Genomic DNA, 24,959 nt, shown 5'->3' with positions numbered 1-24,959 from the left:
TCTGAGAGAATTTACTAATAGAATTATGTTATGGCCACAGTTTGGAGGTTTGTGGAACAACTTTTTTGGGTATTTTCAGAAATTAGGCTAGAACTTGTGTATTAGTTTTTCGACTTTTTCTTCTTTGAAAACCTCAAAGAGCACCATGGAACAGTGTAGATTCCTGTACAGTCGGTTTTTGAAATAATTTAGCACTCATTTTTGCCAATAGTTTATTTAGTTTAGTTTCTAAACTGTTTGTAGTAATTTCTGCTCGCTTAAGTTTCTTTTCTATAAAGTTACCTTTCTGTTAGGTTCGTTTTTTTGTTAAAGTTTCTTGCATACGTTACACAATAACAATTTAGTTACAGTAATAGTTCCAGTAACCACTTGCGGATTTAGGGGAGTGGGGGACCCCGGGCTCCTCAAGATATATTCTGGTGCACTTTCACTGTTTTTCTTTTTTATGGCACTTGGTATTAACCAAGTGACATATAGCAATCGCAAATTCTGTCGGTCTGTCTGTCGGTCCCGGTTTTGCTACTTTAGGCACTTCCAGGTAAGCTAGGACGATGAAATTTAGCAAGCGTATCAAGGACCGGACCAGATTAAATTGGAAATAGTCGTTTTCCCGATTTGACCATCTGGGGGGGGGGGACTGGGGGCCGGTTAATTCGGAAAAAATAGAAAAAATGAAGTATTTTTAACTTATGAGCGGGTGATGGGATCTTAATTAAATTTGATGTTTGGAATGATATTGTGTCTTAGAGCTCTTATTTTATATCTCGACCGGATCTGATGACATTGGGGGGCAGTTGGAGGGGGGAAACCTAAAATCTTGGAAAACACTTAGAGTGGAGGGATCGGGATGAAACTTGATGGGAAAATAAGCACAAGTCCCAGATACATGATTGACATAATCGGAACGGATCCGCTCTCTTTGGGGTAGTTGGGGGGGGGGGGGATTAATTCTGAAAAATTAGAAAAAATGAGGTATTTTCAACTTACGTACGGGTGATCAGATCTCAATGAAATTCGATGTTTAGTATGATATCGTGTCTTAGAGCTCTTATTTTAAATCCCGACCGGATCTGGTGACATTAGGGGGGAGTTGGGAGGGGGAAACCTAAAACTTGGAAAACACTTAGAGTGGAGGGATCGGGATGAAACTTGGTGGGAAAAATAAACACAAGTCCTAAATACATGATTGACATAAACGGAACGGATCCGCTCTCTTTGGGGTAGTTGTGGGAGGGGGGGGGGTATTTCTGAAAAATTTGAAAAAATTAGGTATTTTTAACTTACGAACGGGTGATCAGATCTCAACGAAATTTGATATTTAGAAGGATATCCTGTCTCAAAGCTCTTATTTTAAATCCTGACCGGATCTGGTGACATTGGGGGAAGTTTGGGGTGGGGGAACCTAAAATCATGGAAAACGCTTAAATTGGAAGGATCGGGATGAAACTTGGTGGGAAAAATAAGCAGAAGTCTTACATACGTGATTTACATAATTGGAACGGATTCGCCCTATTGGCGGGGGGGGGGGTAATTATGAAAAATAAGGAAAAATTACGTATTTTTAACTTACGAATTAGTGATCGGACCTTCATGAAACTTCATATTTAGAAAGACCGTGTAACTCAGATCCCCTATTTTAAATCTCAACCGGATCAAGTGTAATTGGGGAGGGGGGCAGTGGGGGGACCGGAAATCTCAGAAAATGCTTAAAGCGGTGAGATCAGGATGAAACTGGATGGGAAGAATAGAAACCTGTCTAATGTGCCTGACATAATCGGACCGGATCTGCTGTCTTTGGTGGAATTGGGGGGGGGGGGTAATTTTGAAAATTTAGGTATTTGTAACTTACGAAAGGGTGACCAGATCTTAATGAAATTTGATATTTAGAAGGATCTTGTGCTTTAAAGTTCTAATTTTAAATTCCGACGAGATCCTCTGACATTGGGGGGAGTTGGAGGGGGAAACCGGAATTCTTGGAAAACGTGAAAATTGGGTTATTTTTATCTTACGAATAGATAATCGGATCTTAATGAAATTTGATTTTTAGAAGGATGTCATGTCTCATAGCTCTTAGTTTGGGGGGGGGGTTAATTCTAAAAAATTAGAAAAATTGAGGTATTTTTAACTTACGAAAGAGTGATCGTATCTTACTGAGATTTCGTATTTAGAAGGACCTCAAAACTCAGATCTCTTATTTTAAATCCCGACCGGATCCAGTATCATTAGGGGGGGAGGCGGAAATCTTTAATTATGGCCTTTAATGGCGCCTCTTCAATTATTTTCAATGGTATATTTTCGACCAATAACGTACCCTAAAAATTTTATTTACAACAATGTAACATGCAATAACATACATATATTGTAGCTTAATATAATGAAAATAATTTATATATAACAGTTTTAAAGAATCAAACAGTTCGTGGTAACGAACAGTAGTGAGGAGCGACCCGGCTCAATAGTAACCAAAACTCTATAAAACGGAATTTTGATACCAATAGTTACATCAAAAGAATCTCATTTGAATGCTGATTTTAAATATATAAGTTTCATCAAGTTTAGACTTACCCATCAAAAGTTACGACCCTGAGAAAATCTGCCCTATTTTAGAAAATAGGGTAAAACGCCCCCTAAAAGTCATAGAATCTTAATGAAAATCCCACCATCAGATTCAGCGTATCAGAGAACCCTATGGTACAAGTTCCAAGATCCTATCTACAAAAATGTGGAATTTTGCATTTTTTGCCAGAAGACAAATCACGGATGCGTGTTTATTTGTTTGTTTATTTTTTTTGTTTTTTTTTTTTTTTTCCAGGGGTGATCGTATCGACCCAGTGGTCCTAGAATTTTGCAAGAGGGCTCATTCGAACGGAAATGAAAATTTCTAGTGCCCTTTTTAAGTGACCAAAAAAATCAGAGGGCACCTAGGCCCCCTCCCACCCTCATTTTTTCCCAAAGTAGTCGGATCAAAATTATGAGATAGCCATTTTATTCAGCATAGTCAAAAAACCTTATAACTATGTCTTTTAGGACGACTTACTCCCCCACAGTCCCTGTGGGAGGGGCTGCAAGTTGCAAATTTTGACCAGTGTTTGCATATATTAATGGTTATTGGGAAATGTAGAGACGTTTTCAGGGGATTTTTTGGTCGGGAGGGAGGGGGTTGAGAAGAGGGGACTATGTGGGGGAAATTTTCCATGGAGGAATTTGTCATGGGGGAAGAAGATTTCCATAAAGGGGGCGCAGCATTTTCTAGCATTATTTAAAAAAACAATGAGAAAATACATATGAAAAAGTTTTTTTTCAACTGGAAGTGTGGAGTTGCATTAAAACTTAAAACGAACAGAAAATATTACGCATCTAAGGGGTTCACCTCCTCCAAATACCTCACTCTTTACGCTAAAGGATTTTTAGTAATTTCAACTATTTATTCTACGGCCTTTGTGATTCAGGGGACAAAATTTAAGCTTTAATGCAAAGAATTATTGACGAGTGGGCGAACCTTCTCATATACGTAATAAAAACATACGAACATAGAAGTTTGTTACGTACGCTAATTCGTAAGTTACGTATATCTTTTACTAATGAAAACGTTCGTAAAAACTAAAAGTTCTAGTTGCCTTTTTAAGTACCCAAAAAAAGTACCCCTCAACGAAATACAAAGTGATGAAATAATGCATGCAAAATTCAAAGGTGAAAAGTACAATATATGGAAAACAACCGACATTGCTACAAAGTACCCTTTGCTCTGGGATAAAGCGCAGTTCTACGTTATTGCTTTTCCTACGTCTTATCTTGTTGAAGCGGCATTTAGTCGTGTTTCTCAAATGTTATCAAGAGATCGCAATAGACTTGACATTGTGAAAAGGGGTGATCTTCGACTATCATTAACATCAATATAACCAAATATAAATAAACTCGCCGAGAAGAATCGACCACTGGGATCTCATTGAATATTAAATTAAAAAAAAAAGTTTATTGTAACGGTAAGCAAGGAGCGACATTAAAACTTAAAACGAACAGAAATTATTCCGCATATGAAAGGGCTTTTTCTCCTCAATGCCTCGCTCTTTACGCTGAAGTTTGACCCTTTCTCTTAACTCTACTTTTTAAAACAGTAAGAAACCTTAGCGTAAAGAGCGGGGCGTTGAGGAGGAAAAGTCCCTTTCATATACGGAGTAATTTCTGTTCGTTTTAAGTTTTAATGTCGCTCCTTACTTTCATTTCAAAAAACTTATTTTTTTTTTATTTAATTTCTGAAAGTTTTGAATTGATGCATGTCTGAATTTGGCTCTCCATACATAAATTATTAAAATATAATTTGCATATTAATTTTTTTTTTTGCTAAATGGCTTTCTCTTAGTTTTGATCAGACGATTTTGAGAAATGAGGGGTGGGGAAGGAGGCCTAGTTGCCCTCCAATTTTTCGGTTACTTAAAAAGGCAACTAGAACTTTTAATTTTTAACGAACGTTTTTATTTGTAAAACATATACGTAACTTAAAAATTAACTTACGTAACAAACTTTTATATTCTTATATTTTTGATTATATATATGAGGGGATTTGTCCCCTCGTTAATACCTCGCTCTTCACACTAAATCTTAAGTTTTGTCCCAATTCTTTAAGAATAACCCCTGAATCAGAAAGGCCGTAGAATAAATAGTTGAAATTACTAAAAATAATTTAGCATAAAGAGCGAAGTATTTATCTCCTCCTAAATACCTCGCTCTTTGTGCTAAAGTATTTTTAGAACCCCTAATATGCGTAATAATCTCTGTTCGTTTTAAGTTTTAATGCTTCTCCTTACTTTCAATTGAAAAAAATTTTTCATGTTTATATTTTCATTGTTGTTTTTTTTTTTTTAATAGTAATGCTAGAAAATAATGCGCCATTTTCATTGAATTTCTCTTCCCCAATGAAATATACCTCCAAGGAAAGATCCTCCTATATAGCCCCCTCCCCTGAACCCCACACCCAAACCAAAAAAATTCCCCTGAAAATGTCGGTACACTTCCCAATAACCATTACTGTATGTAAACATTGGTCAAAGTTTGTAACTTGCAGCTCCTCCCCAAAGACGTAGATATGGTAAGTCATCCCCAAAGACATAGTTATTATGGTTTTCGACTATGCGGAACAAAATGGCTATCTCAAAATTTTTATCCGTTGACTTTGGGAGAAAAATGAGCGTGGAAGGGGGCCTAGATTCCCTCCGATTTTTTTTTGGTTACTTAAAAAGTAACCAAAAATGTTTTTTTTTTTAAATAATGCTGTAAAATCCAGCAACTCTTCATGAAAATGCTCTTCCCTGTGGTAAATTCACCCATAGAAACATCCTCTCACGTATCCCACTTCCCCTGACCATAAAATTTTTTATACATTAAACGTTGGATCTCACACGTTTTATACTTTAAACGTCTTTGTGTTGGAGAAATTTTTGGAGGGAGGGGACTGTTTTTCTAACTTGTTTTTCTAAGAAATTTTTTTTTCTAGCTTGTAAAAATGAATAGAAAAATATACATATATATATATATATATATATATATATATATATATATATATATATATATATATATATATATATATATATATATATATATATATTATATATATATATATATATATATATATATATATATATATATTTATATATATATCGGATTTTCTGATTTTCCGATTTCCCGAAAATATTTGTCGCACGTTGGGATCCCTCATGATCTTAAAAAGGATCACAACTTAAGCGAAAACAGATCTTTCTTCAAATATAAGTATGCTACAAGACTGGCCTATGTTTGAGTTGGAATCGTAGCCTATGCAAAAAAAAATATGGAAGGAATTAACAGCTAGAATTTTTTTTATCAGAATGTTTCAATCCAAAATTTGAGATAGCATCCTGCTTTCTATGGCTGTAATGAGAGAAAGGTTAAGATGGCTAGGGCACGCTTTGTGGAAAAAGGATGAATTATTACCAAATACAGTCCTTTTTGGCTGGCCGTCTAGGGCTAAACAGAAAGCTGGTCATCCGCGGTTGGTGTGGGAGGATTTCATGAAGAAATATGGGGATTCATGGGGAATATGGGGAGGATTTATATATATATATATATATATATATATATATATATATATATATATATATATATATATATATATATATATATATATATATATATATATATATATATATATATATATATATATATATATATATATATATATAGCAGGCACATACGCAAGAAATTTTTTTTCGGGGGGGGGGGGGAACCTCGAAACAGCAGATATAAAGTAGCAATTTTTTATTTAGTAATGCAAAAAGCACGTATATCGGAAAATACAGATTAACTTTAATTTGTAGTATTGTAGCGGATGGGGGGAAGAAGACTGGAGCCTCAAAAGTACGTTTTAGGCTCAGGTTGTGTTCATAGCGATTTAGAATCAGTGATTAATCTATTATATCCCACTGAAAGGTAAATTTTAGGGTTAACAGTGCGATATGGGTGTTGCAGGGGGTAGTTCTCCTAATGCAAAAACGTAGATTTTAATAAAAAATAATAGTTTCCAAAATTGATCCATAAAAGCTGTACTTTATCCTGAAAAGGGGGGATAAACGCCCTAGTATCAAGGATAATTCTATTTTGCCGTGGAAAGCAAACTCTCTTTACAAAAAAACAACAACAGTACAATTGCTAATTACTTCAAAGAGGGTAAAAAGTTGGACAGAAAACGTATTAATAATTGGGCAGTGACTTGACCGGATAATTGCATGCTGTAAAATCCCCCAAAAAAGGCTTCACAAATGTATCTAATTCTTAATAAACGTCCTATTTTTGCCAGAAATCCCAAGAAACCATTGGGAAATTAAAAATTTCACAAAGTTTCAGGCTAAACAAATGAATTTCAATTAACCTAGGAAATGACAACAAGCTACTGTTGTCGTTTCATGTGCAATTATTTGGTTCCTTGTTGGGTTTAAAATATTCAATAGGATATCACCCGCGAGGCGATTAGTTATCTGATTGTTTCGTACTTAGACAGGGAGATGATTCACAACAGTGCATTTTAATGTCAAAACATCCCAGCTCTCATTGAACCGTCAGATAAATAAATAGGGTAATTAACTTGAGTGAAAACAGATCTTTCTTCAAATATAAGTAGGCTATTTTTGAGGTGGATTCGTAGCCTATGCAAAAAGAATTCTGGAAGGAATCAACAACTAGAATTTTTTTTATCTGAATAGTCCAATCAAAATTTTGAGATAGCATCCTGCTTTCTATGGCTCTAATGAGAGAAAGGTTAAGATGGCTAGGGCACGCTTTGCGGATGAAGGATGACAGATTACCGACGATTGTCCTTTTTGACCAGCGGTCTAGGGCTAAGCAGAAAGCTGGTCATCCACGGTTGGGGTGGGAGGATTTCATAAAGAAAGCTTTAAATGAAATGGGAATTTTCTGGGAGAGTGTAAAGAGGGACGTTTTGAATATATTGGATTGGAAGAGGACTGAGCTTAGCCGTGTTGGCCTCAGAGGGCTTGGTGCTGCGGTAATTTGTTAGTAGTAGAAGTATTTTTTTGTTCAGAATAGTTGAAAGGCCGAACAATTATACCTTTCGAGATACCACGATCCTTCTGGGAATAGGTCTAAGTTATTAAATTTGCCCGTCGCTTACGTAGCCTATTACAGGGAAGTATACATACATTTTTTGAATGCGGGAGTATTTTCTGCAAGTGAAATTTTTTGCGAGGAGAATTTCCCATGGCAGGTAAGTTACTAGGGGGTAAATTTCTCATGACAAATTTTACACCAGGGGAATTTGCTAGAATTCTTACACGAAGTTTTGCCGTAACACCACGATCCTCCTGGGAATATGTCTAAGTCATACATTTTGTCTGTTGCTTACGTAGTCTTTTATAGGGAAGTATACATACATTTTATGAGTGGGGGAGATTTTCTGCTAGTAAAATTTTTCACGGGGAGAATTTCCAATGAGAGGGAAGTTTCTAGGGGGTGAAATTTTCAGGAGAAACTTAACACCAAGGGAATTTGCTAGAATTCTTATACGAAGTTTTACCGTAAAAAGCAGGGCGATGAGGGAGGGACAATCCATTTCATATACAGAATATTTTCTGTTCTTTTTAAGTTGGAAGATATACTATCAACCATAAGTTGTCGAGCCAGCTCTTACTAGGTTTTATTTCTCGTTTAAATCTCTTTAATTGCATCTTCAAGATAGATCATTGGCAGGTGGCGAGAACTCCTTGATGTGGCTGAATTAGCGCATTGGATGTTTCCTAAATTTGTGAAGATACATTTGTTATATGGTTTTAAGATATATTAAATAAAAAAACATTTTTTTTGCTGAAAGTAAGGAGCGACATTAAAACTTAAAACGAACAGAAATTACTCCATATATGAAAGGGGCTGTTCTCTCTTCAATATCCCGCTCTTTACGCTAAAGTTTGACGCTTTCTCTCCACTCCATTTTTTAAAACATTAAAAAACTTTAGCGTAAAGAGCGGGGTGTTGAAGAGAGAACAGCCCCTTTCATATACGGAGTAATTTCTGTCCGTTTTAAGTTTTAATATCGCTCCTTACTTTTAGTTAAAAAAAACTTGTTTTTTATTTATTTAATTTCTGAACGTTTTTGAATTAAAGCATGTTTTGATTTTGGCTCTCCACACTGGAATAATTAAAACGAAATTTGCCTATATTTTTTTTTTTTTTGGCTAAATGTTTTTCTCATAGTTTTGGTCGGATAATTTTAGAGAAAAAGGAGCAGAGGAGGCCTAGTTACCCTCCAATTTGCGGCTACTTAAAAAGGCAACTAGAACTTTTAATTATTTACGAACGTTTTTGTAACTTACGAATTAACTTACGTAACGAACTTCTATATTCGTATGTTTTTACTACTTATATGAGGGGGTTCGCCCCCTCGTGAATACCTCGCTCTTCATACTAAAGCTTATATTGTGTCCCAATTCCTTAAGAATGGCCCCTGAATCACAAAGACCGTAGAATAAATAGTTGAAAATACTAAAAATACTTTAGCGTAAAGAGCGAGGTATTAGAAGGAAGTGAACCCCTCATATGCGTAATAGTTTCTGTTCGTTTTAAGTTTTAATGCTCCTCATTACTTTCAGTTGAAAAGTTTTTCATATTTTTTAAATGCTGGAAAATTCTGCGCCCCCTTCATGGAAATTCTCTTCCCCCATGGAAACTTTTCCCCAAAATCGCTCAACCTCCCCCAACCAAAAAATTCACCTGAAAGCGTCAATACACTTCCCAAAAACCATTACTACATGTAAACACTGGTCAAAGTTTGTAACTTACAGTCCCTCCCACGGGGACTATGGGGGAGTAAGTCGTCCTCAAAGACATAGTTATTAGGTTTTTCGACTAAGTTGGATAAAATGGCTATCTCAGAATTTTGATGCGGTGAATTTAGGAAAAAAATGAGCGTGGGAGGAGGCCTAGGTGCCCTCCATTTTTTTGGTCACTTAAAAAAGGCCCTAGAACTTTTAATTTCCGCCAGAATGAGTCCTCTGGCGACATTCTCGGACCACTGGGTCGATACGATCACCCCTGGAAAAAAATACGGCAAAAAAAAACAAAATTCAACATTTTTGTAGATAGTAGCTTGAAACTTCTACTATAGGGTTTTCTGATACGTTGAATCTGATGGTGTGATTTTCGTTAAGATTCTATCACTCTTAAGGGGTGTTTTCCCCTATTTTCTAAAATAAGGCAAATTTTCTCAGTCTCGTAACTTTTGATGGGTATAACTAAATTTGATGAAACTTATATATTTAAAATCAGCATTAAAATTCGATTATTTCGTTGTAACTACTGGTATATAAAATTCCGTTTTTAAGAGTTTCGGTTATTATTGAGCCGGGTCGCTCCTTACTACAATTTGTTACCGTAAACTGTTTGATTAAATTTGTTTTAAGCATTTGAAATTCACTCATGTGAGCGTCTTCACCTCAAAGCAGCCCAGTCTTCAAATGACAGCTAAATCTTTCATTCAGAAAAGGGGTGGATCCAAGGAGGGCACGGGAGCACACCCCCCCATGACATGATGTTGTATTTTTGGTTGGGACTGCTTGCTCTGGTTTGGGCCTGGACGAAAGTAATTTTTCTTTGTAATTGATTTTTAATAGTTGAGTTTTTCATAAATTTTTCAATATTAAGACTGTTTTTTTTTTTTGTAAACCAGTTTGAAAGAAGATTTTAGTCACTTTGTGCGGTCTTTGTTAAGTTTTACTAATGTCGCATACCGCCAAAAGTTATTTAATTAAATTTAGGTTTATCAACGGAATCTGTCCGTATTACTGCAAAAGCCAACTGCAATGCGAAGATCTTCATTTTGTAGTAACAAGGAGGAGAAATTAAAATCATAACTTCTTTTTACTGTCAAAAATTTGTTTTTGAGTCTGTCTTGCTATGGCACTAAGGCAAAGAAATTGATAGGCCTATCATTACTTTTTTGGTAGTCTGTTTTGGTTTTTTGGGTTTGCTTGTTTTGCAAAGAGGGATGGCTTTTACAACACAGCCTAGTAGTTTTTTAGCGAATTTGTATAATAGAAAATAAATGCATGAGAAGCGCAAAATTTATTAATTTAAGTTTTTGTGAGAAATGATGGCCACTTTACTGCCTATTTTCATCTAATCAAAGCTCCGCATTATACAACATATCACCTCCTCTGTTCATCTTAAAACATTAAAATAAAGGCCAAACTCTTTAATACTTTAGACTATTTCCTCTACCCTACAACGCATAATTGTTGAGGTTCCCTTTATTTTGCGGGCATTTTTTTGTTTGCAAGTTTATCTAAGCAACCTATTATGCCCTCCCCCAAAAAAAAACCTGGATCCACTATTTTCTCTCTGAAAATCGAATTTAAAATAACAAATTTCAAGACATTAAAATGTCTAATAACCAGACAAAGAGCCTGAGTCATAGATCTCAGCAAAGAATATCTAAACAGGTTTTTCGGAAGTGACTCAGAAAAAGCAAGTCTCTGACTTGAGAGACTGAGTATTGGGTGCTCGAGAGACCGAGTATTGGGCATGTTGCAATCCAATCAAAGATTCTGCCCGGGATTTAGTCTGTGACCGACAACCGGTGGGTTTACCCTACTAAATGATGCAATGTGAGGATAATAACAAGGGCCCTCTCTTCAGTAAAATTCTAGTTTAGCAACTTCTTGCTATCTTTGAAAGGGGTTAGATTAAGAAAATGAAACTTTTGAGGATAGTTCAACAGGCTAAAGTATATCTCAGGAAGGTATTTTAAAGTACCAACCTCCACTTGCTTTAATTTGACTACATGACAGGTTCACCAATTTAAATTTTGACTAAACAACATGTTACCTTAATTTTAATTACCAGTTGCTTTTTCTTTGCCTTTTGTTCTGAAAACACAATTCATGTATTTGAGTACAATTCTGAACCATATCAATGTTTTTCTTATCAAAATTTAGGAAGTGTATTTACATATCTTTAAACCTTATAGACTAGGATTTTACGGATGTACACCATTTGACTAATGGAAAAAAATAGCATGTAAGCCTATATAAAAAGGTACTATCCAATCTCCCTATAAATACAAATATTTTTGCCATCTAGTTGGATAATTTGGCAATCTCTATAGCAATACTCAAATTTGTCAGCTAGTTCACAAGAAAATTTGCCCCAGAAAACTATTCCTTTTCTAACTAGTTGACAAGTAATTTTTCCCTAGAAACACTGTCTTTCCAACTAGCTATAGACAAACATTGCCACAGAAACACTTTTATTAACCATCTAGTTGGCAAGTAACTTTTCCCCAGAAATGTTTTTATTAACCACCTAGCTGATGAAAAACTTTGACCCAAAAAAATATTTCCTTTTCCAACTAGCTGGAAAAAGTTGTTGCCCCAGAAACAATTCTGTTAACTATCTAGTTTGCAAACAACAATGCCACAGAAACTCTTTTGTTAACCATCTAGTGAACTTTCCTGTTTTGCATTTTATTAGCATAAGTGCTATATGTTGCTTTATTCATCTGTCTGTTTCTTTTCTGTATGTAAGAATGTTTTTATCTCACTTTTGATGCTCTTTTTTTTTTACAAATTACCTACACTAGAAGCTCATTTTCAAGATTTTGACCTGCTTCAGGATCTCTTAGTCTGAAGGTATGGTTAAATTTCTAGAAGCTATGAGGCTTACTCCTTTTAAAAGTTGTAATCGAAGCTTTTTCATTACTATCTAACCTTTAGTGTGTCTAAAGGATGGGTCTTTTTTGGTGAATTCAATGTTAAATGTCTGGATCACATTTTTTTTTTACAAATTAATAATGGTAAAATATGTAAGATTGTCAAAGTTTTTAGTGACCACAATATATTTTACCCATTGCTAAGTGCAGTTCTAAAATCTAGGGGGTTGTTTTTGTTTCTTTGATGGATGTCCCAAAATAGATAAATTCTAATTAAAAAAAAAAACCCTAAAGTATTTTTCAAATTCTGGGGGAATTCCCAGTCAACTGACGCCATTGTTGAACCCTAGATCCATCTCTTAGAAAATAATTTAGCAAGCTCAACTACTTTTCAAGATAGAGAAAAGACCATCATTTAAAATTTTTACAAGCCTAGTTAAATGTTACAGCCTTAATAATCAGCTTTGCTATAGGCCTATAATCCCAACAGTAATCAAATTTGTCAACTAGTTGACAAAAAAAATTTGCCCCTGAAAAATATTCACTTTCCAACTAGTTGGCAAGTAATTTCTCCCAGGCCAGACTTACTTTCCAACTAGTTGGCAAGTAATTTCTCCCAGACAACATTTTCTTTCCAACTAGCTAAAAACAAACATTGCCCCAGAAACACTTCCATTAACCATCCAGTTGGCAAGTAACTTTTCCCCAGAAAAATTTTATTAACCAACTAGTAGATGAAAAACTTTGCCCTACTGTGAAACCTACTTGGATACAAACTTTTCTTCAGAAAAACTTCTTCTTCTTCTTGATTGGCTATCTGGAGATGCAAGTGCATAATCTCCATGCAATTTCTTTATTTATTCCACTTAAATCATAACTATATCCATGCAAGGTTTGAAGCTGAAACTACATTTCCTATTCTATTAATAAGAGTGGCATAGTGGCTTGTACTTTGTGGGGGAAATAGTATAGGCACTTCACCTTCTAGTATAGATCATTTGTAAAAAAAAAAAAGAGTATCAAAACTGAGACAAAAACATCCTTACATAAAGAAAAGAAACAAGACAGATGAATAAAGGAACAAATAGCATTTAGGCCTTTGCTAATAAAATGCAAGATAGAAAAGATGAAAATATCAATTATGCACCTGTTTTCTTTAAATAGATGGGAGGATCAAACCTCCAAGCTTTGAAAAATTCAATCTCACTTTGAGACCAGGTAAGTAACTTGCTAACTAGATGGTTAACAGAAGAGTTTCTGGGGTGACAGCTTTTTCTAGCTAGTTGAAAAAGAAAATTTTTTCTGGAGAAAAATTACTTGCCAACTGGATGGTTAATGGAAGTGTTTCTGGGGTAATGTTTGTTTCTAGCTAGTTGGAAAGAAAGTGTTGCTGGGGAGGAATTAGTGGTCAACTAGTTGGAAAAGGAATAGTTTTCTGGGGAAAAGTTTTTCATCAACTAGTTGGTTAATAAAATTTTTTCTGGGGAAAAGTTACTTGCCAACTAGATGGTTAATGGAAGTGTTTCTGGGGCAATGTTTGTTTCTAGCTAGTTGGAAAGAAAGTGTTGCTGGGGAGGAATTAGTGGTCAACTAGTTGGAAAAGGAATAGTTTTCTGGGGCAAATTTTCTTGTGAACTAGTTGACAAATTTAAAGATTGCTATAGAGATTGCCAAATTATCCAACTAGATGGCAAAAATATTTGTATTTATAGAGAGATTGGATAGTACCTTTTTATATAGGCTTACATGCTGTGTTTTTCCATTTGTCAAAGGGTGGTGTCCCGCAAATTTCAGGACCCTCTAGAGGGAGAAGGAGTGGAGGTGGGTACTTTAAAATACCTTCCCGGGACATACTTTAGCCTGTAGACCCATCCCTGAAAGTTTCATTTTCCTAACCTAAACCCTTTCCAAGATAGCAAGAAGTCAATTAACTAGAATTTTACCTGGGCAAATTTCACGGCCCTCTAGAGGGAGAGGACTGGAGGTGGGTACTTTAAATACCTTCCTGGGACACACTTTAGCCTGTAGACCCTGAAAGTTTTATTTTCCTAACCTAAACCCTTTCCAAGATAGCAAGAAGTCAATTAACTAGAATTTTACCCTTTTTGGAAAAGAAGATTGTTAGCTAATATATTTTTATTTGGACAAAGGGAAAAACCTGTAAAAGTAGGCTAACTAAAGGCACATTGAAACAGCCTAGCTCAAATTTTCTTGATTCAAATACCTTTCAGATAGTCTTTATTTTCCACTTAGCCATTAATTGTAGAAAATAGACACAGTGTAATGAAGACTTGACTTTCACCTTTTTAACACAAAAACATTGGGTGCGTTTGTTTACTTGTCCAATGGGATTTTTACTAATCGAGGTTTAACCCCTAAAAGATAGCAACAAATACTTGTCTGGCCACGTGTCACTTAAAACGGCAAGATTTACAATTTGTGTGGCCAGAAGTTTAATTGTAAGATTTCAAATTGTGGTTGTCATTTGCATTTTTAAGTCATTCCATTCAAGATGCTTTGGATATTTTTTATTGTGATAAATTGTCTTAATGCTCTGAAAAGGGAAAATTATTTCAATTGCATAGGATAGGAAAATTTTGGTAGGCTAATTAATTCAAAGTCCTAAATTAGCCAGGGAAGTGTTTTTTTTTTTTTTTCACTAAAAAGCACCACGTTCTTTGAACTCCAATTATATAGCCCTGTTTTTGGCCCCCTTGATCCAGTTCCTGATTGTCATTTACACTAAATTTCACTTTTTCTGTTACCTATTTATGTTTGCACCAGGTAAAACTGGTACAAACAGTATTACTGGCTTTCATATAAAGTGAATATACCACTTGATGCCTTTTGTAATGCTGTTTACAAATATAATAATTGCTTCTACCGCAAGTTCAGATTTAGACACTTTTTGACCTCTTAAAAATGACCTATATATGGGGTCATTACAAATCTGTAATAGTTTAGAAACAAATTTGGGCTATATATTTGCACATCAGGGGGTGGGGGTAAAGTGTAGCATATATTAAATATGTAAACTAACCATTGCTTGAATTTTTTTATGTGTGTGCTGTTGCACTGGTGATTTCTCTTTTCATTAAAATTTGATGTGCACAAACACATTAGAAAAAAAACAGCAATGGTTAGTTTACGTATATAATATATGCTATGCTTTACCCCCACCCCCCTGATATGCAAATATATAGCCCAAATTTGTTTCTAAACTATTACAGATTTGTAAGGACTCCATTTATAGGTCATTTTTAAGTGGTCAAGAGGTGAAAAAGTGCTTAAATCTGAATTTGCAGTTGAAGAAATCATTATATTTGTAAAGAGCATATAAGAAGGCATCAAGTGGTATATTCACTTTATATGAAAGCCAGTAATACTGTTTGCACCAGTTTTACCCTTGTTTCTTGTTAATATGCACAATTTTCCCCTGGGTATGTAGGCTTAGTGGAAGGTCACTTATACCTGATCATCTCCCTACTGTTTTTACTTGGTTGAAAGAAAAAAAATCCAAAGAAAGTTCCTATTGAAAAGGAAAGAGATCAAAAGTGAGATTGAATTTGTCATAGCTTGGAGGTTTGTCCCTTCAGTCTGTTTAAAGAAAACAGATTCATAATTGAAGCTTTGTTCATTTCAATCTTAGGGATAATCTACATTTGTTACACTTAATTAAATGGTTGTAAAGGGATACTTTTATTTATTTGTCTTGTTTGTTTTCTACATAATTTTTAATCTTTAAATTGATATACATTTCTTACAAATTAATTAGTCATATCATAGTTCCACTTGCAAGTTTTGACCTACTTTGTAACCCTGGTCTCAAAATTGCATATAAAATTATTGAAGCTAGGAAACATAGAACTCCTCTCTGTTTAAAAGAAAATGGATGGACATAGGTAGGTTTTAATACACTAAAGTCCTAGGGCCATGGAAATAAAAAAAAAAAACAATGAAGATTAACTTTAAAATTCTGGACATGACATAAGTATAACATTGACAAAGAAAAACCATTCACAAAATTTTACTTTTGTGCTCAGTTACCAACCTGAGCAATTGCCCTAAATTTTTAAACCTTGCAAAACATTCACCAGCCAATTCTTATGACCTACACTGTTGTCTGTACACCAAAAATTCATGGAAAAGGAAGGACCACCTTACTGACATTTCTTCCTTTGTACTTATATTTAATGGGTTTAAAAGAAAGCTCCTATGGCTAAGTCAGAAGCCTAGTAAATGACCAGGTAATCCTTTAGACAGGAAGTGCAATAGGAAGCTAGGGGCCAGTCATCCTATGCTTTTGCATGTCCTTCCTGCTTACTGACCCCAGATTTCTCTAGGTAACCTGTTAAGTTTGGGCCAATTCTGGCTGAACTTACAGAGTTACATCACTGACCTTTGTCCCAAACCAAATAAACTGCTAATGCCAGAAATTAAACCTGTGCCCTTTGGATAAAGGATTCTCAACCTAGAGTGCCAGCCACTTAGGAAGGAACAGAAATGTCACCAGAGAACAAAAATTATTTGGGAAAAAGAAAATATTGAAAAACAAAAAAAAAACAACTCAAGTCATAGTTGCTCATTGCTGTCCCACAAACAATATGTATTTCATTAAGACAAATAAATTTTTAAACAGGTATCAACAAAACTCCATCAGGGATTGTATTTACTTAAGGTACAATCAGCAATATTAATGCTTAGTTTTGTGACATTCTGGTTTTGAAATAATAAAAACCCATGGTTGGCTCAGAATCTCTCTAAAATGCTTTAAACAGAAGGAATTTTTAAAAAAATTATACTCATCAGCAAGAAAAATATTAACATAACTCTCTAAGCTTGGCACTTTTTAAGACAATTTTTAGCAAAGCAAATGCAAAACTTTAATGGTGTCCTATGTCATCTAAAAAAAAAAAACATTAAAATGTGTCAAATGAATTTTGATGTAAGATGCCTCAAATACTTTCAGTTGAATCTGTGAAATGAAGGGCCAGGTATTCCTTTACATTTTATACAATATATAAAAAGAAAAACAGTTCAAATTTTTTCACAAAAGAAGAAGCTTAATGTAAAAAAATAAATATATTTTTAAGAGAAAGCAACTGACATCAATGAAATCAAATAAAACAAAAATTCATGGAGAATAAATAATATAAGTCATATATTTAACCTATAATGAGGTGGCATTAAAGATTATTTCTAGAATTAGAAAAAAACAGTGTTATGGCTTAAAGTTCTGCTCAATCAACAGGAGTTGTCTAAGGCCAGAATAATTAAGAACTAAGGCCAGACAAAAAGAAACTGATAACCAAAAAATAAGGCACCCAAAAATTTCAGGACCCTTTAGAGGGAAAAAAAGTAGAAGTAGGTACTTCAAAATACCTTCCTGGGAAATACTTTAGCCTGTAGACACATTCCTGAAAGTTTCATTTTCCTAGCCTAACCTCTTTCAAAGATAGCCAAAAGTAGCTAAAGTAAAATTTTACCCCTACTGTATCTTAAAAATCTAGTTTAAATAGCAATCTCAACAAATATAGACTATATAAAAGGCTATAGGTATTGGCCTAATCATTCTAAATTTTTTCCAACTAATAATTATAGGATGGTTTAGAAACTAGGCCTGTTTGATATAATAACATTTGACTAACTCACCAATGTGATAGCTGCCTCCCTAGGAATCAACCTTTTTAATAACAAAAAACTTTTCTTCTGACTCCTTATGAAGCTTAGCCTATGCAAGACAGGCCTAGAACACCAAAAACCCTTTAGATACTAAGAAATATGCATAATATTACTTACAGGTCACTGAAAAGCTAAGATTATTTCTATTATTTACAGTTTCCTTGTCTTTTCTCTAGACTTAACGATTTCACATGTTTATCTATTTAAAAAAATATATAGCATTGACGTCACAATCCTCAAATAATCTTTTTATTTGGGGGTTATAAAGTGCCAGCCCACGGACAAGTAATCCTGAGCGTTTGTGGGGATAATCCGACTGACCTCTGACGTCATATGTGTGTCAAAAAACACTTGGATTAATAAGATTAGTAATCGGACAAGTAAACAAACGCACCCATTTTTATTTAGTGCTTACGGTTTATTTTTCTTCTTCTGATGAGCCTACCTTACAGCAGTGTTGTCAAATCAGAGAGGGTGGATTATGCTTCCTTGAGCCCAAAATCATGCTTTTTTAAACAGATTTATGCTACGCTTCTATATTTTCCCAGGTTTCACGAAAAGATGATCAGTTAAGACAAGTCGAACTCTGTCTTATCTTAATAAAGGTTCTGAATAGAGTATCCTGGCCGAGTTGGTTGGTGCGCTGGATTCGGGATCCTTTGTCTGAAAGGACGCGGGTTCGAATCCCGGTGTACCCAATTCTTCAGTTGGGACGGGGGTCAGTGGCGTGACTCTGTAAGATTAGCCAGAGTCGACCCAGCTCTAAATGGGTACCTGGAGAAATCTGGGGAAGGTAAACAGGAAGGGTGTGCGCAAGCACAGGATGGCTGGCCCCCAACCCCCCATTGTACTTCCTGGCTGAAGGGCCAAGAAACGGAGATCAGCACCGCCGGTAGGGACTGTAAAGTCTAATGCCGTATTTACCTTTACCTATAAGCTGATAATAATAGCCTAATAATTTATTCTTAACCCGCTAAGGAAAAAAAGCGGGGTATAAACAAAAGAGGCAAAGAAAAAGGTAAAATAACATAGAAAATACGTAAAAACGCTTTCTTTATGTCCAGGGGAAGGATCTTGGATCACGTTTTTCTTCTTTTTTCGCAAGTCATCTTTCTTCTCGAAGCGATTGGTGGCATTTGAAAACATAGTTTCTTACATCATCATAAAAATTTTACGTCAGATACATTAAAAAAAGAAGGAAAAATGCGGTTCATATTCAATGATCATCTTCATCTTCACTTTCGGATTCGACTTCTTGATCAGGAAGTGGAGTGGCTACGTAAAGGTTATCGGAATTGTAAATCTTGATCTGATTGTCTGTAGGGACATATTTGTAGCAAACTGTATCTTGTGTTCTTAGTCGTGATTTTGTGACCAGCATGGCTTCAATACCTTTTTTCTTCAAACTATTCCACGTTTTGATCCAAGAAAAAAAAAATTCTGAGTCTGCGTTTGAATGCCGTAGGGAGAGCACCCTCTCGGCGAGTTCTGCCAGATCTGGAAAACTCTTTCGTCGGTAACGTTTCTCATTTCGCGTAATTTTCTCCACATCAAGTCTTTAGTAATTTTGCTCATATCTATCTTTTCGGAGTCACTAAAAGCATATGGTAGCTTGCACCACTGGGAGTCAATATCTGTGAGTTTTGGCATGAGACTTGGAAATCGGTTCACTACGACACCTAGTGACCTAGTGATTTTGGTAGATTAGAAAACAATATCTGATCAGCATAAGTTTTTCACAAAATCTTTTGGAGTTTTGGCAATAGTTTGGTGTCTAGCTGGTGTCAGCTGATGTGTAATAGCTATCAACCAGTTCTTGCACCATGAACGATTGCCTATGGTTGAAAAGGCTAGGCCTAATTGCAAAGCAAAATTTTCTCACCATTCACCACCAACAACAACAACATGAAACCCCTCTAAATCTTAAAATTTGATCAAACAATCATCTTCACTAATCCAATCAATCACCACATGTCTTTAAATTCAAATATTTTGCTTGCACTTTTCTTTGCCATAGACCATAGACCACATGATCAGAACAAAAAAAAAATACCAGATGGTTAGTAGTCTGTCGCTGTGCCGAAAATTTTACTTTAGTTTGTTCGAAAAATTTAATAAACCATCTTTAGTGTTCGTTTTATTGATGTGACGTTATGAATTGTTCTAGATCATCTTAGATTATACTACAATTATGCTACCTTAAGCAGGATTATGCTTGGATGCTTTTGGCTCCTAATTATGCTACGTTCCGCATAATTATGCTACATATGGCAAAACTGCCTTACGGTAATGCTAGGCCACCACTACTAAAATTAGTTGTACCACCCATTGTCGCTGAAGAGTAGTTCCAAGACAGTTAATCCGGAAGCCCTGCGTTCGTGTTTTATCCTGAAGAAGTTGCTGAATTTTTGTCAGATTTTTTATTCGGACTAGGATACTTGGCCGGATAATCTAACAAATTTACTCACCTATCGTCCAGTTAAAGTACAAGGGTTTCTGCTAGATTTTTGAAGAAAAGAAATCATTTGATAAACCTTTCACAAGAAAATATTCTGTTGAAATACCAAGGGAAAGCTCCTGAAAATCCTGAATCGCATCGTTCCGAAAATTGTAGTTGGTACTCACAATAGACAATCCTATAAGTTCAAAAATGAGTATAAGACTTTTTAAATGACAGAATGAAATAAAACAGTTTGGCAAAGGATGTGAAAGTTTCTAATCCTTTATTTGTTCCTAATCTTAGCAATGCCTTCTTCTGAACTTAACACTTTAAAATAAAACCTTACACTGCATCCATTTTCCAGGCTCCCTCAGTTTTTATGTCTGTAAGCTATATAGCCGTAGTATATAAACAAAAGTTCAGTAATTTCGTAGGTTTTGGGTATTTTGTAACTGTCTTTCAATAATATTTTTCGCACAATAGTAAATAATACTAACAAAGCCTTAAGGAAGAACTGGGACAAAGTCAAGTAATTAAAATTACAATGCATTTGTTATTTTGTTGCGCTAAACATGAAAGTATCACTTAAAATGGGCTTTAACGCTAATTTCAATTATGTAACTCAATATTTTTGCGAGTTTTTATAGAAGAAGGAGCACATTGGGCGAAATGACTTTCGAAAAAGAGTCTCGCTGACCATACTTGCACAGAGAGCACAGAGCTCAATATATATACTCTTATGATTCAACTGCTAGTATCAAAAGATATACTACAAGAAATCTGAGCAGATACAAATTATATAAAACAAACCAGCTCCATAGCTCTGTCGATCTCACAGAGTGAGTCAAAAGAAAAAGGGCTGAATAATATCGACTGGAAAGCTCCCGCCTGCTGAAGAAGAAGAAGAAGAAAAGAAGATGAATAAGACAAATCAGCTCCGTAGCTCTGTCCGTCTCACAAAGTAAGTCAAAAGAAAAAGGGCTGAATAGTCTCGACTGAAAAGCCCCCACCTGCTGAAAAAGAAGAAAACAACGTTGGATATCTTGCTGAATTTTTTATTGCAATTTGCTTACATTATCTTTCGAAAAAATCCAATAACTGCTAGTGCCGGGTCCGCATTGTTTTTTCGTCCCATTCACATTGACATGGAAAACCCGCTTAATTTATTTTAGATAAATTATCCTTTCACTTAGCTGACCTAACTTAGGATACTTATGAAACTGAACATTTTCAACCTAATGATTATCACTTGAGAAATTTAGGGACTTGTGTATTGTAGCCACCATACTCAAAAAGTGAAGTTAGGTTTATCCTAATGAAATATACCAAAGTATGATGAAAGTAAAATACTTCTGTAACAAGACTATGGACACTAAAACAGAGAAATATAAAAATAAAGCCCCCAGAACGTATTGTATTAAATTTGATGCACTGTTTTGACTTTTTTATAGCTTTTAAAGACAAATTAACAGTTGAAATTTTCAATTCTTGAAAATAATTAAAAACAGTGTGGTGCTAAAGAGAAGTTGAACAGATGAAAAACTGAGTGAAGCATTAAAGCCAAGCCAACCAAATATCCGCTTAAAGAAAAAAAAAATAATATATTAAAAATCAACAAAAGTACTAGAATTTCGATTAATATCCACCTTAGCATGGTCTTAAAATTCAACTGAATACATTCAGCCGTCATGACTTCGTGCTACATTCTTAGTAAATTACTTTTTACTGAGCTCAGAAAAATTTCACCTAATCATAATTAATACTTAAAAAAAGAAAAATCATTCGATATGAAGTTTTCTATATCTAATTCGCGATATTTAATGACCTCTAACAATTTAAGAAAGAACTAATCATTACTACTAAACTGCTTGAACTTCAATTCTTTTATTCACAAACAGTATAAAATAGCCATTAAATCCTCTGTTATTATATGAAGATATTGTATTCCCTTAAAACGGGACCGGAAATAGTAGTTTTCTTTCAAAACATTGAAAAACTTAACCTCAGATCTCACATGGTAAACTCTGATAAAGAGAAGGGGATGCATTAAAAATGATATAGGTTTGAGAAATACTACGTTAAGCAACAAAACCAACATGTCAGTTTTAACAAAATCATACAACAGAACCAATTGGTCGTGACGTCACTTTTTTATCAAAAGATATTATCTTTTTAATTTAAACTAAACAAAAATTATTTCTTTCAATATTTATATACAATTTAAACTATGACTCAAAATTTTTCTAAGACCTTGGATGGACTGCAGAAAAAATGAAGTCGTGAATTATTCATGAGCAAGTAGCAGTTTTGCGTAAAATTCGTGCATAAATCGTCAAAAAAGCTGGCTACCCTTTTTTTTTACTTAGAAATACGTTGAAAATTGAAAGGGTTTGAATAAAAATTTGCTTTTTTAGGCTTTTCCAAAGCTATCTGATTACGATTTTAATTTTTTTTTGTTAAAAGTGTCGTTTTGCCTGATATTTTTGAACCACAAAAAAACAATCTAAATAGTGCTCGAAATTGATACATATCGTTGTTGCCTTCAACGTCTTCAATCACTGGAATATAGTTAACTGTAAAGTGTAGCTGTCTAATGAATAAATACTACTTTCCCTATCAGTCCTCCTACTACAATGTTAAAAAAAAAGAATAATACATGTTTTCTTTTATCGTAGCCACTGCAACAGTGCTACCTAAGTAAACAGCGATTTGACCACTATGTATTATTTATTTATTTTTATGTCTAGACCAGGGCACTTCATATCGAAGGAGTTGTCATAGAAACTTCGAAAACGGATCACTCGATTGAAAATTGAAAAAGCTAGTGCCTTTTTCAATAATCGAAAGAGATTGGAGAACAACTAATCCCCTCCCACGCTCACTGTTTCTCAAAACACAGAAAATCAAAATTTTAACGTAGCTATTTTGTTTAACGTAGTTGAAAATGCGAAAATTGTGTCTTTGAGGATGAAAAACCTCGACAGCCTTCAAGGCAAGGGTTGTAAGCAATGCCCTGTGGGAATTTAAGGTTTAATTAGAAAGGTGATCGAATAAACTTCAGAAGGGTCTCATTGGATTGCTTTGCAGTAGTCTAAGTGTCCTTTTCGAGATTCAGAGGGCTCGGAAGGTGGATACCCCCTCCCCCCAATACACACATCCGCACAATCTGTATTTTCCCGAAATGCATGTGATAGAAGTTTTGAGGTGGGCATTTGTTAATTGAAGAAGAATATTTAAACACTATTCATATTGCCACAAGTTGAGATTAGTGTTCTTTTTTATCTCAAGCCAGATTTTTTCAGCCTTTTGTTTAACATGGGTATTAACACATTACCTTGTTCACCTAATTCTTTCCCTGTAATTAAGAAAATACTTTAAAGGTTGTATACTGGTGGCTAGTCTGTTGCAATACGCATCCCGGATCCTTTAAGCTTCGAAATAGATTTTAGAACGCTTTGGATGTCTCTCTTTAGGCCTAGGAGGTCGTGTCTTGCTTTGGGCCTTGTAGCCGCTTGCTGGCTTATCTGGAAGACGGTAACATTTTGTCAAATACACAGTATCAGCGGCTAGTTCCAGTGTTTTTTCAAAATATTCTCAACATTAGACTTAGGGTTTTGACCTGGAAGTTCGGAAGGTAATCGCTGAAAAATTACATTTAACTCCGTATATTTAACTTCACAACCCAGTAGCTTTTTATCAAGCTCGTCACAGCGAACCTATTGAAGAATAAAATCCTTCTCAGAGAAAGCAACTTACTCGCGTGCGAAGAAGAGTGGGTTTTCAGCTCCAAATTCTCAGCATTCATACAATAAAGATTCTTTGTAAGTTCAGACTGGGACTGGTGGATTGAGTCTAATTTTAATTCAGACTTTCTGTAAAGATATCAAAACTTATTTGTGCCAAAGCCGACATCATTCGCTACAATGAATAGTTGCCTTGATCAGCCTTCATTAAACTAGTGTTCGATTTGGTTTTTGTCTCTCAATCAGTTAAAACAGTGCTTTCTGTCACAACTGATTTTTCTTTGCACTAGAAGGGACTAAAACTGAGAATTTTTAAATTTCTGCTTTAGTCAAGGCTATTAAAAAAAACTGGCTGTACTTTTTGAAACTAGACAGCTTTAAAACTCAGAATAATAGTTTTTCTATTTGTGAGAGGAAGCTGACAAAAGTTTAAAAAGCGTAGTATTAGTAAAGAACAGTGGTACACAGATTAGTGTTGGTTCAAACTCTTTAAATTAATCAATAAAAATGCAATGTCAATCATGAAAATTCTTTTTTTTATCGACACACGTGGCTATGATATGGCCTGGGCATAATTAATCGTAATATATTGTCACAAAACATGATACAGCTTCATGGCAAGGCATCGACAAAAAGGCCACTAAGGCTATTCTATGGAGCAGCCAGCGACTTGGCACACGACCGATTTTCTGTCTTTTGTCAGAGTTTAGTCTAGCACTGCACGGATTCCTCATTTTTGCATACAACATGCGAGATTAACGCTTTTCTGCCTTTTTGTTAACTTATTATTTTTTGGGTTTTTTATTTTGATTTTTGAAATCTCCAGATTAGAAACAGTGACATCTCGTTAAAATACGAAAATATAAGTAATTCTTTTAAAGATTTCAATATATTCATTATTCTTTGG

At 34.9% G+C, this 24,959-nt stretch overlaps 1 long non-coding RNA gene across 1 annotated transcript in view; it reads right to left on the bottom strand.

Annotated features, from left to right (window-relative positions):
- LOC136028251 (uncharacterized) overlaps positions 1 to 14,513 on the bottom strand; it is a 151,311-nt gene extending 136,798 nt beyond the window's left edge. The window contains exon 1 of the long non-coding RNA XR_010617777.1: positions 14,412 to 14,513. This is a non-coding gene — a long non-coding RNA (uncharacterized LOC136028251). The remainder of the gene's footprint in view (positions 1 to 14,411) is intronic.
- Positions 14,514 to 24,959: the final 10,446 nt, after the last annotated feature.

The sequence above is a fragment of the Artemia franciscana genome, chromosome 6, assembly GCF_032884065.1.
Source record: "Artemia franciscana chromosome 6, ASM3288406v1, whole genome shotgun sequence".
Lineage (NCBI taxonomy): Eukaryota > Metazoa > Arthropoda > Branchiopoda > Anostraca > Artemiidae > Artemia > Artemia franciscana.
The sequence above is the reverse complement of the archived record's forward strand: the minus strand, read 5'-3'. Positions and strand labels throughout refer to the sequence as shown.